Source organism: Chinchilla lanigera, unplaced genomic scaffold (genome assembly GCF_000276665.1).
Source record: "Chinchilla lanigera isolate Chin_1 unplaced genomic scaffold, ChiLan1.0 scaffold00028, whole genome shotgun sequence".
Taxonomy (NCBI): domain Eukaryota; kingdom Metazoa; phylum Chordata; class Mammalia; order Rodentia; family Chinchillidae; genus Chinchilla; species Chinchilla lanigera.
Window position 1 is genome coordinate 22,317,232 of NW_004955429.1, and position 10,286 is coordinate 22,327,517.

Here is a 10,286-nt window from a genome sequence, read left to right on the forward strand (position 1 = left end):
TTTGAGATAGCCCCGTCTTCATCCTTTTCAAGGAGTTTTTGGCTATTTCTCAAATGTAAATCATGTTTTAGAAATTAATCATCTTGGGTGTTGAATTGAACTTCTGGCAAGTGTGAGCCCACCCTCTTCTGTATTGGATAGGGCCTCAATATTACAGGTGCTCTTTGGAAGGATCTGTGTAACTTATATTAGTCACCTTCCCATTTTTATAATGAAATATTAGAGGCAGTCGACTCATAAAGGTAAGAGACTCACGGTTCTGGAAGGTCCAGTTCAAGTTGAAGTGGCTCCATCCTTTGGGTATCTGGCAAAGACAGCACATCATAGTGGGAGTGTGTGGCAGAAAAAACTACTTATATCATGAGCAGAGAGCAAGAATAAAAGGGAACAGGACAAGCCAGGGTTCCATAATCCCCTTTGAGCACATCCCCCCAGTGACCTGAAGACCTCCCGTAAGGCTCTTAGGAGACTTCTAATAGAACTGCTGTGGGGACCAAACCTTAAAACATGGACCGCTTTAGGACGTTAGGCATCCTAACTTCAGTACCTGCTATGAAAACGAATTGAACTGGAAATCCATACCTTTTATGTCTTATTCTGTATCAGATATTTTACTTTGGATCAGTGACTTTCATTCAGGTAGAGCAAACCAAACATTTCCAATTTGAAGTTCTTAAGATGACACTGGCAATAGGTAAACTATAGTTACAGTAAGCATTCTATTTACAAATGGATTGTATTTGGAAGTTTCATTTGAACTAGGTTTGTTTTGGGGTGAGAGTGGTTGAAAAACATTTTGTTTGTTTTACAGTACTGAAAATTGAGTCCAGTGTCTTTACAGTGAGCTATATCCTCAATCCTTTTTTATTTTTTATTTTTGAGACAAGGTCTTGCTAAATTGCCCAGGCTGTGATCCTCCTGCCTCAGCCTCCCAGAACCAACCTCCAAACCTCCCATGCTGGGACTAGAGGCATGCACCACTAGATCTGGCTGAGAAAAATTTTAGTTAAACTTTTAATCTGTGGGTAACTATAGATTCAAATGCAATTATAAGAAACAATACAGTAAGATCATGTGTGCCTCTACTTGTCCTTCCCCACTGGTCACGTCTTGCAAAACAGTAGAACAACACCACAATATTGACATTGACCCAGCCAGTGGAATAGTAACACAGGACCCCTTGTGTTTCCCTGTTATAGCCAACCTGGGCTCATTGCTACCTCTGATTAGCACTGTTTCCACTGACTACTCTGTCTCTACAGTGTTACCGTGTGGGGAATGTTCTGTCAGTGGGATCATGCAGCGGCCAACACTTGGCGTTGGCTTTCTTTCACTTGGCCTAATTTCCTGGATTATCATCCAGGTCATTGCATGTTTCAATAGTTTCCTCTTTTATACTGTTGAGTATTATTTGAGTAATATTAAATGGTATAGATGCGGATATACCACAGCGAAGACTAGATTGAGGATTTTTTGTATTGGTCTGTGGATGTGCAATTGCTGTACCAATATTCGTTGAAAGGCATAAAAATCAGTTAAGCGTATTTCTAGTTGCTTTACTCTACACTATTGTGTCTAGCCCATCATCTACGTTATATGTCTGGCCCTTCATCAGTGCCACACTGTATTGATTACCATAGCTGTAGAATAGGGCTTAGCATGGGATGGATTGACTCCACTCTATTTTTTGTCAAGGTTGTTTTAGCTATTCTAGGGTCTATGCCTTTACACATTAATTTTAGTGTAAGCTTGTCTTCATCTGCTAAAAATCCTCACAAGGTTTTGGTAGGAATTGCATTAAACATATAGATCAATTTGGGGAGAATTGGTATCTTCTATGTTGACTCTTCTAATCCATGAACATAATATGTATGTGTATGTATTTATTGGAATCATGTTAGAGTTTTAAAATAAGCATCTTGTAATTTCAGCATATAGATCCTGTATATGTTTAGCTGAATTTATATCTCCATATTTTCTTCAGAATGATTCTAAGTTGTGTTGTTTTTAAATTTTAGTTTCCACATCTTCATTATTAGTACATAATAGGTGACACAGAAAAATGAATGCAACTTCTCCTAGAAAACATATAATAAATAATTTCTAGGTTAGGGGACGCAGATAAGAATACATAATAAAGCTGTATAATGAAAAGTTACTAAAAAGAGTAGTACAATATGCTATACTACTAGTATTAAATGATAGCAAATGGTAAATAGTTGCTTATCAAATACCTTGGAAATGTCTAGGACTAGTACAAATCTAGTTCTGATTTCTAATTTTAGTTCATGATCTATGAGTTTTACATCACGTCATTTCATGGGAAGAAGTGAGTGTGGCAGGAGTTTTCTGAGTCAGGTGGGCAGCAAAAAATATTCAGCGAAGTGTTTCACATTTTGCACGGGTAGAATTAACTGGGATCCGGATAATCAAAGACCAAGAGGCATACAAAGAAGTGACTAATAGCCGGCAGTGTATGTCAGTCTTGGAAAATTGGGCTGCCGCACAGAAGCAGCGCACAGCAGCCTAAGAGGCATACAAAAGTCAGATGTGTTTGTTTTGTAGCAATGAATCTTTTTGTAGGAAAACTGCGTTATGGTGGTAACAGTGATTCATTTTCTTCCTCCCATCTTTTCCAAGATAGTCAAATTTGACATTCATTTTTATCTATTTTTACCCTGCTTTGGTTCAGAGTTTGAAACAACTCACATAAATACATTCATGAGAAAGAAATTTTAAAATGCGAGAAAGCCAAGTTGATCAAAAGGAAGATCAGATGAGGCTAGGACTGAGATGAGGATGCGGATAGCATGCTGGGAAGTTTTGTTTGTTTGTCCTATTGAAGTGGGTAAAAATTTGGGCTTGGACAAATTGTTTTTAACCCTTGCACAAAATAGGCATAAAGTCAATGTCTAACTATCGTTCCAGTTCAGTGTCTGTCACCTTTTTATTAATAATAACATAGTGATGGTGCATATTTATGCGGTACAGGGTGGTGTTTCAATCCACCCATATGTTGTGGAATGATCAAGTCGGGACCCTCCTGAGCCATCGTCTCTGACACTTACCTTTTGTGGTCAGAACGTTCAGAACCCTCTCTCCTGAGCTGATTTGGAATACATGGTTCGGTATTGTCCTTCTTTACTGGCCACAGGATGGTGGCACAAGGGTTGGCGTTACCCCTCAGGGTTGGCTAGTGACAGGAGTTCTGATCCCGCTTTGTGAGGCCCCCCTGCTGCCGGCTGCAGCTGTGGTCTGGGAGCAGTGACACTGGGAGGCCCCGCAACACGGCATGCAGCAGCGCGCGCTCCAGCGCCGGCTGGGCTGAGCTTTGGAGCTTACGCTGAAGTTAGCACAGACAGTTCGGACTCAGTGTTATTCTTGGTAGCAACAGGGACGTCTGCCATTGTAAGTACTTTTGTAAATGGAGGGTTTTTGTTGTGTTTAATTTTAATGTTTAGGGGCTGGGGATTTAGCTCAGCGGCAAAGCACCTGCCTGGCAAGCGCAAGGTCGTGAGTTCGGTTCCCGGTACCGGAGAAAAACCAAAATAATAATAATAATAATAATTTTAATGTTTAAATAGTGTAAAGGGCCCTTTAAGAAGAGCTTGCACATAATTGTACAACTGTGTTAAGGTTCATTTGGTTTTCTAAGCAAAATGAATGACCGGAAAGCCATAGGAAGATAGATCTTGCAGGTCTTACTTTATCCTTGCCGGTTTAGAGGTCTTCGGTTTGGTCTTAAGACAAAATCTTTGTGTTGTTTTGGAGAACTTCCAGCACAGTTGTTTCTTCTGATGGTGAATTGTTCTGCAGTTATTGGAAGTGGTTAAGAAATCCGTAAGCATCTACACAACACTAAACCTGTAAAGAGGCGCGTGCCGTTACAGCACACTGCTCAGTAGTTGTGCTGTGTACATATATCTAATGTGTACTTTGGGGTGTTCAGAATCTCAGCTTTATCAGCGATGGTGTGTTCTCTCTTTTAATCTAGAAACTAGAGCTAGAGATCCATTTGCCCATCCAGTTCCGTACTGTTGTAGCCTGTTCAGGAGACTGCTGTTGTATGTTTAATTTCTCTTTAAAATCAGCCGAAAGACAATGTGGACAATTGATTGCATTCAAAGTGGCTGCCGGCCAGACCTGTTGCAACAGCTGATGGGCTCCTCTGAGCTTCAGGAGCTATTTCTGGTAGATTAGCTGGTATCAAGGCTCTGGAGTTCAGGCCATAAAAGGCTGGTCTTATTTGGAGTTGCCACACTGCCTCTGACCCGTCTCAGGCTGAAGCGTCCTCGGGTTTCAGTGGATTTACCGGGAATGGACGGCCCCGCCAGCACCAGACTGAGGAAGCCTAGCCTCGAGGACTCCGGAGCACTCACAGCTTCAAAGAGAAAACCGTTTTTATTACTATCATCTTGGCATTCTTTTTTCAGAGAAACTTTCGGGATGTAGCCTCTACCTGTTTCCCAAACCTGGCCCCTCGGAAAGCACCGTTCTATATTTATCCTATTCTGAAGCATCGCTTGCGATAGATGCAGTTGCTCCCGTTTGCATTGTGATGTTGGATTTCGTACAGTGCTACTTGGGCTAACTTTGGATATTTTACTTTCTGTTTAAAATTTGAAAGTAGTATTTACTGAGAAGAGACTCTACTAGAATACTCAGAGACATCCAAAGCCGGATTAGAGGACATAGTCTGTTTTATTTTTTATTTAGAAAAATAAGAAATTGTCGTGTGGTTTCCCCTCCCCCTTTCACTTAGAGGAACAAGGATTATACAGAAATTTGAAGTAAGTAAAAACTCTTCCTATAACTCTAAACGCAGTTTTTTAGGCGCCACCTGTCTGAGCATGCTTCCGAGGGGATGGTTGACTTCCAGCACTGGAATGTTCCTGCCAGTGCTGCATTTGCTAGCGACTGCTGTTCCTCCTGTAGATGCCCTTGGGCATATTTTGGAGGTTAGGAGAGATGGATTTTTTTTTTTTCCTTAAAAACAAAAAGACCTACTTTAGGATACACAGAGGTCTATTGCTGACAATTTGATTAAAATAACTTAGTAAGTACAGTCTGTCTAAATTTTATCACTTGGGTTCTTGGAATTGAAGTATGTTCATAATACAACACATTTTAATCATTTTACAAGTAGGGGGTGAAGTTCAGAAGGTAAGCTTATTTAACTCCTTTCATTATTATTGTTGATTATTGATTATTTGTTCGTGATGCTGGGTACGGAGCCCAAGCTTGAGGTGTGCTAAACTTGTGCTCTGTCACTGAGCTACACCCCTAGCCCTCCTTCCTTCATGTGGAAATAAAAATCACTGTGATCTTTTTGTATCCTTATTTTTATGGGCTTTTGCCTTGCTACTGTGATTCTTTAAGCTTGATTTATAGAACTTACTTGTTTTAAAATTTTAAAGAAAATTCTAGGTTCTAGATTTTGAATTTAATTCATCTTAAAATTCTGTAAGAAAAATTTCAATGTCAGCCTTTTTAATCCCGGGGGGTATCTGTGATCTCTTTGTAATTTAGCTTGGTAATCTGGTGCTGAAAAATAGCATTGAGCGCTAGGATATTTAAGTTTATTTGACATAATTCTCTTTGTTCATACCATATGGGATGTACAAGTATGGAGAGTAATTATTTTTATCAGGTAGAAAAACAATATTTATAGAAAAGAATATCATTAGTGAATACTCCAGTTCTGCAGCAGCAGTAGTACTGAATGCTAGGAGTGGGGTGTAGATTCCCCAGTATCTGCTGCTGGACTTTGGAAAGATACACTTAAGAATTGCAAATGCCCACTTTGCATGCTGTATGCAAATATATGCAGGATACTCTGGCTGAAATGCTGATGTTACCCACGGTGAAGAAAATCGCAAGGTATAAATGATACCCTTAACCTCCATAAGGAAGTCCCGGAATGCTAGGCACACAGGTGCTGCTCGCGACCCAGCCAAGTGGGCTCTAGAGGAGGCACAAAGTTGAATGTCCTGCAGGCGACAGCTCACCTGTGTCACCCTTCTGAAGGTGCATGGGGCAGACACAGGTGAGTGGAGAAAGGGGCAGGAGAGTGTGAGGTAGGTAACCCTCAGGGCAAAGCTTTGTTGAGATTATGAAGCTGGCACCACGTAAGTTTTGGTTAGAGTACCCGGCTCACAGGGGACATCTGTCTTTCATCGTGCACTTCTTTATCTTTGCCTGTACGTCTCCAGACTTGTGTCTTGGTAGCCACACGTCTGGAAGACCTTGAAACTCAACCCTAGGAAACATCGTTAGCCACTTCTGGGGTCCTTTAATAGTCTGCCAGCGAGAACTTGTCTGCAAGGGGCAGGGCCTGTGGGTTTCATGAGAGTGCCCGAGGAGCACAGCCTGCAGGGCCTTAGGTTGCATACTGGCTTAGAGGAGAGCTGTTAACGGGAGTCCTCTCCCACGGAGGCTCCCGGAACCTTTAGGACCTGCACTGTAATTTTTTATTTTGTATTTTATAGCATGGCCTCTTGGGTGTCTCTCTGTGACCAGGCATGTCCTGCAATCTGGAGCTGTCTGGCAGTTCTGGGCTTGCTTATTTGTGCCTGAATCAGGAGACTTGTCACCCTTGACCGCTCCCTGCCAGTTCCCAGGGCCGCTGTGCCTGTCTCTGAAATGGTGCCCGGCCTCACCAGCTCCTGCCAAGCTTCATCATTTGCCCTTAACAGGTCCCATTGTGCCCGGATTCTCCTCTGTCCAGTCTGTCCTCAGAATGATCTTCCTAAACAGAGATGTGATCCTGTCACTCCTCCAGCGTCTGTCCCTCCTCAGTCCCCACTGCTCCCATGCTAAGACTCAGACCCCTGAGCTTCACCTTCAGGGTCTTTCATGCCACTGGGTTTTGGTGCAGCGCTCCTCGAGATCATCCGCCCTCCCCTGCCTGCCAGGGAAGAGCTAGCGCGAAGTTTCCCGGAAGCTTCACCTGCCTCTGGCCCCTGAGCCTTGACCCCAGCCTGAACTGTGGGACCGTTGTGGCGCAGCATGCAGATTGTCCCTTCCTCTGTAGGGGGTGCCCAGTGAGGCACCCGGATCACCTGCCATCTCACCTGACGGGAACTCCACAAGTATGAGTTCGCTGAATTGAATTAAATTGCAATGTAATGATTTTGGGTTCTTTAGACCGAACTTTAACCACGTTCCGTCAAGTACCTTGCCATGTTGTGCTGGGCTCACTGCAAGGGCCAGTAGCTGTGTTCTGTGTCATGTGCTCTTGATTCTCGTGTAATAACGCAAGCAGAAAGACTCGCCTTACTGAAGCAGGCCTGTTGGGCTTTCTGCACGCAGATTTTTGCCAGCACAGGAAATTGAGGCGTGTTCGATGAAGTCAGCCGCTTCATCGCTGGAGCTTTCCCTGCACAGAAGAGACCCACCTGGGTGCTTGATCTGGGAAAGTCTCGAGCGCGCCATTTCGTCTCAGGTAACACCTCTCCGGAGGGGCTTGCACCGCTGACCTCGGGGACAGCACACCTTGATGGGGCTCAGAAAACCCTCTGCCCCTTAGGGAGCCGCTCTGTGGTGGGAGGGTTTGAAAGAGGGACATACTTTGTCACCTTGCTTGCTTATTCTCTTCTGAAAGATGACCTATTCACCCCCAACAAGTTCATAACCTGTGTCTAACAAGCAGGTTTTTGTATAAAGTCTGTAGGAGACGAGGTTTGCGTATTTGCTTTGAGGTCATTTATTTACCCATGTCAGCCCTGGGTTTGTTCATTTCAGCGCATATTTCTTGCACTTTGCCTGTACAGAGCTCTGGGTTGAGTGCTGTGGAATAAAGCAAGCTCCTTTGACCTGGGTGACTTCGCACCTGGAGGGGCTCACACAGGGACAGCGTGAAGCCCTCGTGTCTCTCAGGCTAGAAGTGGCAGGCAGTAATTCCACACCCACCATCATGCCCATGTGCAAGGCTCCGTGCCACGCTCTTAAAGTTGCCCAGGTTGGACTCAAACTGTGATCTTGTCATCCTGCCTCAGGCACTCCAGGGGCTGGGATTACAGGCATCACCTTGATGCTTGGTTCTTTTCCTCTACATTAGGTCATGTAACTCCCATAGAGCCCCGAGAAACGTTAGTATCGCTATGCCCGAGTGCTGAGTGCACAATATGAACTACTGAGGGGAATGGAGGCTTAGAGAAGCTTACACAAGGGCATGTACCATGGAATCAGGGAGAGTTGGATTCGAACCCAGGTCTCTCTGACTTCATCGTCCATTTTCATAGCCATTGCAGCTCAGGTTGCAATAGCAATTATCAGCTGTCTTAGCCCATTTTCTGAGACCAGACCATTTATAACAAGCTGATCTCTTACAGTTCTGGAGGCTTAGAAGCCCAGCATCAAGGGGCTCCACCAAATGAGAACCTCCCTGCTGCTGACGGCTCTAAGTCCCCAAGGTGACGCAGGTACTTGTGTGGGGAGACAGGAAAGTGTGCGGGAGGCAGCATGATTTCGCCACACAACCGCTCCCTTGAGGACCCCTTCATCCATTCACCCATGGGTAGGTTAACCCACGGAGGAGCGGGGAGCCCTCATGACCCAGTCTCCTACAAGACTCCCTCCAGATGCCATCAGCAGCATGTGACTGGGGGTTAAGTTTCCAGCGCATGAAATTTGGGGAACACATTCAAACTCTATCGCCTGCCGTCTTGATACTGTGCAGCTTCCAACTCAGTAGGTCTGGTGCAGGGCTGAGATTCCGCAAACAAATCCAGGTGCTGGGCGGGGCAGAGCTCAGTGGTAGAGTGCTTGCCTGGCGTGTGCTTTCCATCTCCAGCACTGCAAACAGCTATGGTAGCAGCAGCAGCAGCACAAGATTCAGATGCTGCTGACGCCTGGCCTGATAAGCAGCTCCGAGTAGCACCGCTTTCAGCTACTTTGGGCAGAACCATGAACATGGAAGCCACCAGCGGGGCGGGGGCGCTGGAGAAGGCCGCTAGGGGAGATGAGCTCCCCGGTCCGGCCTGTTCGCCTGCAGATTGTATGCACCTGGCCCTCTTCCACTCTTTGCCTACACGTTCATGCCTAGTTTCTCTGATCTCAGCTTCTGCCTCTGTCCTGGCTCCTTCTCCTCCTGTTGAAAACGTACTCAAGTTTCCTCCATCCTAAATAAAGCTCCCTTGACCTCCGGCCCTCACTCCTTCCCCTCCCCACCCAGTCACTCCCTAGCACCCACTGGCGCGCTTCCCTCCCTCGGGGGCCTTCCTGCAGTCGCAGGTGCTCCTGTAGCCTCTCCATAGGGCCCGCTCTGGGGCGGGGCTGGGGGGCTGGGCCCAGGCCTCCACACTCTGTGTCAGGATGCTGTGTTCCTGAGTTCTTCTGCGGGCTTTATTTTAATTTATTATTGAATTAAATTTGTTTTGCGTTTTTATTTTATTTTAAACACATTTGAAGTGTACAGATTCATGGGATTCAGTGCAGTGTTTGCATACATTGTCACAGGTCAAACCCAGACGCCCTGTTTTCACCCTTTCGGTGTCCAGTAAATCACGGCCTACTTTCAGGACCTTATTTTTACATAGCTTTCTGTCTCTTTACCTGCTCAATTGTCCATTGTTGTAGTTCATATTAAGGAAAAATTCTTGTACTGCCTTTTATAAAGTGAATTACCTGACCTGTCCATTTTAAGTGAAATTTGGGTTTCATAGCTTCTTTGTAATTCAAAGTTAATTTCTAAATAACTTCAGAAGGGTTTGTGTCCTGTATATCCAGTGTTGATAGAATTATGCATTTAAAAACAGAACAGTGAGAGGTGGGAAGGCTGCACACACCTGTAATCCTGGGACTCTGGGAGGCTGAGGCGGGGGATCACAAATACAACCCCAGCCTGGCAATTTAGTGACTTAGCAAGATCCTGTCTGAAAATCAAAAATGAAATAAAAATTTAAAAAGACTTGGAGATGCAGTTCAGTGTGAAGGCCTTGGGTTTAATTCCCAGTACTGGGGGATGGGAGGGGAGCAAAGAACAATTAGGCTCTCAAAGACCCAGAGGGCTTCCATAACTAATGCAGTTATAATTCATGAACTGTTCGGTTAATCAAAAGCCTCTTGTTTCCGTCTGGATTTTCAGTTATGTTCTGAGTGTGTAAGGCTGGCAGATAACGTAGCTTCAGCTATGCGTAGTCATTAAACAGAAGAAACCATGTGGATGTCCTTAGGTTTTTAAGATTTCAGATACTGGGGCTAGGGATTTAGCTCACTGGCAAAGCGCCTGCCTGGCAAGCGCAAGGTCGTGAGTTCGGCTCCCGGTACCGGAGAAAAACCAAAAA